Source organism: Macaca fascicularis, chromosome 6 (assembly GCF_037993035.2).
Source record: "Macaca fascicularis isolate 582-1 chromosome 6, T2T-MFA8v1.1".
NCBI classification, from domain to species: Eukaryota; Metazoa; Chordata; class Mammalia; order Primates; family Cercopithecidae; genus Macaca; species Macaca fascicularis.
Window position 1 is genome coordinate 46,180,261 of NC_088380.1, and position 10,180 is coordinate 46,190,440.

The 10,180-nt window shown below is 36.0% G+C and overlaps 1 protein-coding gene across 2 annotated transcripts in view; it reads right to left on the reverse strand.

The window, feature by feature from the left end:
* HCN1 (hyperpolarization activated cyclic nucleotide gated potassium channel 1) overlaps positions 1-10,180 on the reverse strand; it is a 439,910-nt gene that overhangs the window by 338,028 nt on the left and 91,702 nt on the right. The gene's annotated exons all lie outside the window — the stretch shown is intronic.

The window sequence follows — 10,180 nt, forward strand, 5'->3', positions numbered from 1 at the left end:
ATTGTACAGATTTTATAAAGTTTTTGTATATTGTAAATGAGCACATAGCCAAAGAGACTGGAAGAATGTAGATAAATCAATTAACAGTTGTTATCAGGTGAATGAAACTATTGGAGTCAGATGAAGACTTTCATTTTTCGCTTAGCATAATTATATTTAAAATTTTAAAGAGTAACTGTATTACTCTGGTAATATTGTTTAAAAATGATTACAAATTTAAAACAAAATTAACTCACCTGTGAAGATTCAAAAATAAGTTTGAAAAGACATTTTCTGAAAGAGAGAAATTAATACATCCAAAGAAAGAGCATAAATTAACATTCCTGACTTGTGTGTGAATAATGAAACATAAGCAATATTAAAACTCAAAGGTAATCACACTTGATGGAAAATATTAGCTTCACATCTTTTAATTTTTTAACACAAACTTTCATCTCAAACTTTGTCAAATATTCCCCAGGCAGGGTTGGAAATGTTAAGTCAGCCAACTCTTTCAGGTTATGGTTCCACCATCAAGAACACCATGACTCTTACACTACTTAAGCATCCATTGCCAGAAAATTTCTCTCACTTTTATACCTTAAAACATTTTCCTCTGCATCAAACCTAGTAAAAAATAGAAAAAGAATAAAAGATTTTTGTGTTAGACAGTATAACAAAGTATGTGTATAGAGAAACTCCACCTGGTAGAGAACAGATTGTGTGTGGGGTAGAGGTGCATATATATGTATACCATGTCTAAGCTAATGTAAAACAAAAAAAGAAAAAACAATTAAAAATAGGAAAAAAAGAGAATATGATTTCACGATGGTAAACTTAGGGGCTGGCATTTATCCTGAGGAAATATGCTAAACTCTAGGGGCTTAGAATATTTCTGAAAGGAGAATTTATCCTTGGTGAAAAAGCTGGAGTTGGAGGAAGCACAGGGCTCTCAAGCAGGTGGAAAGTTGGATCAAAGAACCCTCAATATCTCAAAGTACAGGACAAAAGACACAACTCCAGCAACTAAGTCAGATTAAAACCCATTCCACAAAAGCACACCATCTATCTAGGCCTGGGTTTGGAAAGAAAGACTCAATCCCAAAAGGTAAAAAATTGAAAATAAATAAACAAACAAACAAATAAACCCCACTAAAGTAAAATAATGTTTAAAAGCTCTCAAAATAGAAATAACAAAACAGTCATCACGAATGAATCTAAATATGCACGAAAAGTTAAGGAGGAGAAACCAAATATTCAGATAATAGATTTAAAACTAAGGAATGATAAAAATGTTATATATGAAACTTCTATAATGCATTAAAGTAGTATGCAGAGAAAGACAGACAATCTTTAATGCTTACATTAGGAAAAACATGAGAAATTAATAAACTAAGCATCTAATTCAAGATGTTAGAAACGGAACAGAAGAGTAAGTCCAAACAAAGTTAAAAATATATGATTAGGAGTAGGTATTAAAATTACTATATGAAATAAGCCATGAACACTGTCATGCCTTCAAATTTGAAACTTAGGTAAAGACACATTTTGGAAAGTAATATAAATCATTAAACATGACTAAAGTAGAAATAACACAATTTAAATAACAATTTCAAAACTGAATAATTATTTCAAAATTTTCAAAAAAATCAAATGAAAAATGGAACATTATCAAGGAAGAAAGACATCTAACTGAAAAAAAAAAAAAAAAAAAAAAAAAAAAAAAACCTTTTTAAAGAGAATAGAAAGAGGAGGATAGTCTATTTTATGTGGTTCTTACAGTCTTGATTCCAAAACCAGAAGAGGTCATTTTGATAAAAGAAATCTCAAATTTTTACATATATACTAAAAATAATAGTACACCAAAATGGTTAATTAAAAAAAGCATAAGACATCAAGACCAAGTTGGATTTATTCCAGAAATGTAAACTACAAGTTTGTCTCAACACTAGAAATATCCTTATGTAATTAAAGGCATTTTAGATTAAAACTAAATGATATTGAGTTATAGATAGATCACAATACCATTAGATAGATGATAGATAGATAGATAGATAGATAGATAGATAGATAGATAGACAGATAGATAGATAGATAGATGGATCTAGATATATCTAGCTATATGTAGAGAGAGAGAGTCATCTTGATAAATACAGAAAGGGTATTCAATACAAAAAACAACTAATGGATGGTGAAAGCTCTTAGAAAACTAAGAATACAACAACAACTTAATACCTTTAATAAAAAGTATTGGCAAAAGCAACAGGGATAATATTGATTGGTGAAAATTTTAAAGCATTGTCTTTAAAATGAGAAACAAGAAAGAATACCTGCTATCACCTTCTCTACTCAACATTACACATGAGATCCTAGCCTGTGCAACAGACAGTAAAATAAATACTAATTCTGGTCATAAAGAAACAAAACTCTAATTAGCCACAGATCTGATAATATATAATGGGAGCCCAAAAGAATATAAAAACACATTATTAGAATTAATAAGGGAATTTAGTAATGTTGCTGGATTTAAAACCAATTAATAAAAATCAACTTCATTTCTACATACGAGCAACAAATATTTAGAAGTGAAAGTTAAAAAATATACTATTTAAAATAACAAGTATTAAATATTTAGGAATATACGTAACAAAATGTACAAACTGTATTTAGAAAATTATAAAATTTTATTCAAAAATGATAATAAGCAATTCCTAAATCAATAGAATACATACCATGTTCATAACTAAGAAAATTCAATATTGTAAAGACATCAATTTTTCCCTAATATATCAATAAATTGGCTGCAATTTTAAAGTTCCAAGTGGGTGGGATGGGGGGGGTGTGTGTGTGTCTGTGTGTGTGTTTGTGTGTGTGTGTGAGAGATCTGTATGAATTGATGAAGAATTGATTCTTTATATGGTGATGAAAATAGATAAGATAGTTCTGAAAGAGTGGACTCGAACAGAAAAATTTGTCTTCTTAGCTTTAAATACTTAATATAAGGCTACATTAATTAAGATAGTTTGGTGTTAGCACACTTACGAAGATCAGTGGAAGAAAAGATAAAGTCAGAAAACTAAGATACGCATTTAAGAAATGTTTACACAGTATATGAAAATCAATTTCAATGGAAAACGACATAACCCATCATGAAAGGTATATTTTAAATTAAAAATTATTCAAAATCTTTATGATTCAGGGTAGAAAATATATTTTTAAAAGCACATATTCATAAGAGAAAATATTAATAAACTGAATACTATCAAATTAAAAACTTTGGTACATCAAAAGACAAAATTAAATACAAAGAAAAAAGTACAAATGCAGGCTACAAACTAGTTGAAGACATTTCCAGACTATATAAATATCTATAAGTGACTCCTATGAATCAGTAGGAGAAAAAAATGGCAAAAGTCATTTAAGAAACTTGAATGACTCACAATCTGAAAACATGCTTTACTTTCTTTGTAATCAGGGAAATGCAAATTCAAACCAAAACTGGACACCATTTCAAGTCAGAGTGGCAAAAATGAAAACAAGACAATATTATGTATTTGGGAGGACATGAGACAACAGTAACTCTCTCTTCTGCTGATGGGAGAACACTGTATCCATTTCCTGGAAAGCAATTTGGCATCATTTTGTAAGGCTGAAACAGACCATATCTTGTAACTTAAAATTCTACTCTTAGGTATACTCCCTAGAGAAAAATCTTAGAAATGTACACAAGAAGACATGTAAAATTACACAACAGCAACATAATCTGGGGCAATATAAATGCTCATCAACAATAAGACAGGGGGAGGAGCAAGATGGCCAATAGGAACAGCTCCAGTCGCCAACTCCCAGGCGAGCCACACAGAAGACCGGTGATTTCTGCATTTTCAATTGAGGTACTGGGTTCATCTCACTAGGGAGTGCCGGACAATCGGTGCTGGTCAGCTGCTACAGCCCGAACAGCGAGAGCTGAAGCAGGGCGAGGCATCGCCTCACCTGGGAAGCACAAGGGGGAAGGGAATCCCTTTTCCTAGCCAGGGGAACTGAGAAACACAAAACCTGGAAAATCGGGTAACTCCCACCCCAATACTGCGCTTTAAGCAAACGAGCACACCAGAAGATTATATCCCACACCTAGCCGAGAGGGTCCCATGCCCACGGAGCCTCCCTCATTGCTAGCACAGCAGTCTGCCATCTAACTCCAAGTCAGCAGAGAGGCTGGGGGAGGGGCGCCCACCATTGCTGAGGATTAAATAGGTAAACAAAGCCGCTGGGAAGCTCGAACTGGGTGGAGCTCACAGCAGCTCAAGGAAACCTGCCTGTCTCTGTAGACTCCACCTCTGGGGACAGGGCACAGCTAAACAAAAACAACAACAACAACAACAAAATGCAGCAGACACCTCTGCAGACGCAAACGACTCTGTCTGACAGTTTGAAGAGAGCAGTGGATCTCCCAACACGGAGGTTGAGATCTGAGAAGGGACAGACTGCCTGCTCAAGTAGGTCCCTGACCCCTGAGTAGCCTAACTGGGAGACATCCCCCACTAGGGGCAGACAGACACCCACACCTCACATGGTGGAGTACACCCCTGAGAGGAAGCTTCCAAAGTAAGAATCAGACGGGGTTTCACTGTGTTAGCCAGGATGGTCTCGATCTCCTGACCTCGTGATCCGCCCGTCTCGGCCTCCCAAAGTGCTGGGATTACAGGCTTGAGCCACCGCGCCCAGCCTCAACATTCTTAAAGAAAAGAATTTTAAACCCAGAATTTCATATCCAGACAAACTAAGTTTCATAAGTGAAGGAGAAATAAAATCCTTTACAGATAAGCAAATGCTTAGAGATTTTGTCACCACTAGGCCTGCCTTACAACGGACCCTGAAAGAAGCACTCAACATGGAAAGGAACAACCGGTACCAGCCATTGCAAAAACATGCCAAAATGTAAAGACCATCGAGGCTAGGAAGAAACTGCATCAACTAACGAGCAAAATAAGCAGTTAATATCATAATGGCAGCATCAAGTTCACACATAACAATATTAACCTTAAATATAAATGGACTAAAAGCTCCAATTAAAAGACACAGACTGGCAAACTGGATAAAGAGTCAAGACCCATCAGTCTGCTGTATTCAGGAGACCCATCTCACATGCAGAGACATACATAGGCTCAACATAAAGGGATGGAGGAAGATCTACAAAGCAAATGGAGAACAAAAAAAAGCAGGGGTTGCAATCCTAGTCTCTGATAAAACAGACTTTAAACCATCAAAGATCAAAAGAGACAAGGAAGGCGATTACATAATGGTAAAGGGATCAATTCAACAGGAAGAGCTAACTATCCTAAATATATATGCACCCAATACAGGAGCACCCGGATTCATAAAGCAAGTCCTTAGAGACTTACAAAGAGACATAGACTCCCATACAAAATTAATGGGAGACTTCAACACTCCACTGTCAACATTAGACAGATCAACGAGACAGAAAGTTAACAAGGATATCCAGGAATTGAACTCATCTCTGCAGCAAGTAGACCTAATAGACATCTATAGAACTCGCCTCCCCAAATCAACAGAATATACATTCTTCTCAGCACCACATCGCACTTATTCCAAAATTGACCACATAATTGGAAGTAAAGCACTCCTCAGAAAATGTACAAGAACAGAAATTATAACAAACTGTCTCTCAGACCACAGTGCAATCAAACTAGAACTCAGGACTAAGAAACACAATCAAAACTGCTCAACTACATGGAAACTGAACAACCTGCTCCTGAATGACTACTGGGTACATAACGAAATGAAGGCAAAAATAAAGATGTTCTTTGAAACCAATGAGAACAAAGATACAACATACCAGAATCTCTGGGACACATTTAAAGCAGTGTGTAGAGGGAAATTTATAGCACTAAATGCCCACAAGAGAAAGCTGGAAAGATCTAAAATTGACACTCTAACATCACAATTAAAAGAACTAGAAGCAAGAGCAAACACATTCAAAAGCTAGCAGAAGGCAAGAAATAACAAAGATCAGAGCATAACTGAAGGAGATAGAGACACAAAAAAACCCTCCAAAAAATCAATGAATCCAGGAGTTGGTTTTTTGAAAGGATCAACAAAATTGATAGACCACTAGCAAGACTAATAAAGAAGAAAAGAGAGAAGACTCAAATAGATGCAATAAAAAATGATAAAGGGGATATCACCACCGAAGCCACAGAAATAAAAACTACCATCAGAGAATACTATAAACACCTCTACACAAATAAACTAGAAAACCTAGAAGAAATGGATAATTTACTGAACACTTACACTCTCCCAAGACTAAACCAGGAAGAAGTTGAATCCCTGAATAGACCAATAGCAGGTTCTGAAATTGAGGCAATAATTAATAGCCTACCAACCAAAAAAAGTCCAGGACCAGATGGATTCACAGCTGAATTCTACCAGAGGTACAAGGAGGAGCTGGTACCATTCCTTCTGAAACTATTCCAATTAATAGAAAAAGACAGAATCCTCCCTAACTCATTTTAGGAGGCCAACATCATCCTGATACCAAAGCCTGGCAGAGACACAACATAAAAAGAGAATTTTAGACCAATATCCCTGATGAACATCGATGCAAAAATCCTCAATCAAATACTGGCAAACCGGATTCAGCAACACATCAAAAAGCTTATCCACCATGATCAAGTGGGCTTCATCCCTGGGATGCAAGTCTGGTTCAACATATGCAAATCAATAAACGTAATCCAGCATAGAAACAGAACCAAAGACAAGAACCACATGATTATCTCAATAGATGCAGAAAAGGCTTTTGACAAAATTCAACAGCCCTTCATGCTAAAAACGCTCAATAAATTCGGTATTGATGGAACGTACCTCAAAATAATAACAGCTATTTATGACAAACCCACAGCCAATATCATACTAAATGGGCAAAAGCTGGAAAAATTCCCTTTGAAAACTGGCACAAGACAGGGATGCCCTCTCTCACCACTCCTATTCAACATAGTGTTGGAAGTTCTGGCTAGGGCAATTAGGCAAGAGAAAGAAATCAAGGGTATTCAGTTAGGAAAAGAAGAAGTCAAACTGTCCCTGTTTGCAGATGACATGATTGTATATTTAGAAAACCCCATTGTCTCAGCCCCAAATCTCCTTAAGCTGATAAGCAACTTCAGCAAAATCTCAGGATACAAAATTAATGTGCAAAAATCACAAGCATTCTTATACACCAGTAACAGACAAACAGAGAGCCAAATCAGGAATGAACTTCCATTCACAATTGCTTCAAAGAGAATAAAATACCGAGGAATCCAACTTACAAGGGATGTAAAGGACCTCTTCAAGGAGAACTACAAACCACTGCTCAGTGAAATAGAAGAGGACACAAACAAATGGAAGAACATACCATGCTCATGGATAGGAAGAATCAATATCGTGAAAATGGCCATACTGCCCAAGGTTATTTATAGATTCAATGCCATCCCCATCAAGCTACCAATGAGTTTCTTAACAGAATTGGAAAAAACTGCTTTAAAGTTCATATGGAACCAAAAAAGAGCCCGCATCTCCAAGACAATCCTAAGTCAAAAGAACAAAGCTGGAGGCATCACGTTACCTGACTTCAAACTATACTACAAGGCTACAGTAACCAAAACAGCATGGTACTGGTACCAAAACAGAGATATAGACCAATGGAACAGAACAGAGTCCTCAGAAATAATACCACACATCTACAGCCATCTGATCTTTGACAAACCTGAGAGAAACAAGAAATGGGGAAAGGATTCCCTATTTAATAAATGGTGCTGGGAAAATTGGCTAGCCATAAGCAGAAAGCTGAAACTGGATCCTTTCCTTACGCCTTATACGAAAATTAATTCAAGATGGATTAGAGACTTAAATGTTAGACCTAATGCCATAAAGACCCAAAAGAAAACCTAGGTAGTACCATTCAGGACATTGGCATGGGCAAAGACTTCATGTCTAAAACACCACAAGCTACGGCAGCAAAAGCCAAAATTGACAAATGCGATCTAATTAAACTAAAGAGTTTCTGCACAGCAAAAGAAACTACCATCAGAGTGAACAGGCAACCTACAGAATGGGAAAAAATTTTTGCAATCTACTCATCTGACAAAGGGCTAATATCCAGAACCTACAAAGAACTCAAACAAATTTACAAGAAAAAGGCAAACAACCCCATCAAAAAGTGGGTAAAGGATATGAACAGACATTTCTCAAAAGAAGACATTCATACAGCCAACAGACACATGAAAAAATGCTCATCATCACTGGCCATCAGAGAAATGCAAATCAAAACCACAATGAGATACCATCTCACACCAGTTAGAATTGCAATCATTAAAAAGTCAGGAAACAACAGGTGCTGGAGAGGATGTGGAGAAATAGGAACACTTTTACACTGTTGGTGGGATTGTAAACTAGTTCAACCATTATGCAAAACAGTATGGCGATTCCTCAAGGATCTAGAACTAGATGTACCATATGATCCAGCCATCCCATTACTGGGGATATACCCAAAGGATTATAAATCATGCTGCTATAAAGACACATGCACACGTATGTTTATTGCGGCACTATTCACAATAGCAAAGACTTGGAATCAACCCAAATGTCCATCAGTGACAGACTGGATTAAGAAAATGTGGCACATATGCACCATGGAATACTATGCAGCCATAAAAAAGGATGAGTTTGCGTCCTTTGTAGGGACATGGATGCAGCTGGAAACCATCATTCTTAGCAAACTATCACAAGAACAGAAAACCAAACACCGCATGTTCTCATTCATAGGTGGGAACTGAACAATGAGATCACTTGGACTCGGGAAGGGGAACATCACACACCGGGGCCTATCATGGGTGGGGTGGGAGGGATTGCATTGGAAGTTATACTTGATGTAAATGACGAGTTGATGGGTGCTGATGAGTTGATGGGTACAGTACACCAACATGGCACAAGTATACATATGTAACAAACCTGCACGTTATGCATATGTACCCTAGAACTTAAAGTATAATAATAATAATAATAATAATAATAATAATAATAAAAAATAACACATAAAAAAAGAAAACATATTAAAAAAAATTTAATGATCATTAAAAAAAACTAAAGGGAACAAAAAGTGTTGTTCTAACCAGTAGGCTCATGTACTCCTAGGCAAAGTTCTCTGTTTCTATTAAACTTGATGAGAAACCCTCCCAAAAAAAAAAAAAAAAAAGATAAATTAACAATTACAGCTCTGCTGTAAAATAAAATATTTTAATAAAAACAAATAGCAACTCTCCAACTGTTGCATTTTTTCCCTTTGACATGTTGGATTATGGGGAATATTAAAGCTCAAAACACTGTCAATATGGTAGCTGTCTCACAATAGTGGGATAAATCGAACAATGTGTATAAGTCTCTGGGCATATCTTAACATTCTCTATTAGTTTCTGTAGTAATTTTGACCATAAAACCTTAAAAAGAGAACACCTATAATAGCTATAATATTAATTCTATCTTTATTGCTCTGAATTTATTGTGTAAACCATGATGGAGTCTCTGTGCCATACTATATAGTCATTCCAAGAAATGCACAGGTAAATGAAGCAGCCCTTGCCCTCCAAGATTTTTCAGTCTAAAGGTACAGACAGACTTGTAAACAAAATTTAAAGAAGTTATCATAGTGTCATAACATGCAGGAGGAGCAAAGAGGAAGAACCAATTAACCCTGCCTGAAGGGATGAGTGAAATTTCACAGGAGGTGCGACCAACCTGATGAAATGGCATGGCTCTTGAGGAATGTTGAGTAATAGTGTGAAGCTGATATAAAAGACCTTGGCATTAGATGCCAGCAAAAACTGATGCCAGGATAAATTGAGGTCAGATCAAGAAACATCTTGTATATGATGCTAATAGGTCACAATTGCATCCTGCAGAAGATGTTACGTCATGAACACAGTTTAAATAAGGAAATGAGAGGATAAGGTTTGTGTTTTAGAAGAGTTTAGTAGTAATGTAGAGGGTATACTTAAAAAAGGTGTGATTTTTATATATAAATGTCCTTTCCAGAATTTAATCCCTCTTTAACTTGAACCCTTTTTCCTGTGGATTATATATTCCGGCAGAAAATAGCCATGAGAATGTAAGAAACATTCAACAAAGGACACTGAAGTAATTACATCCC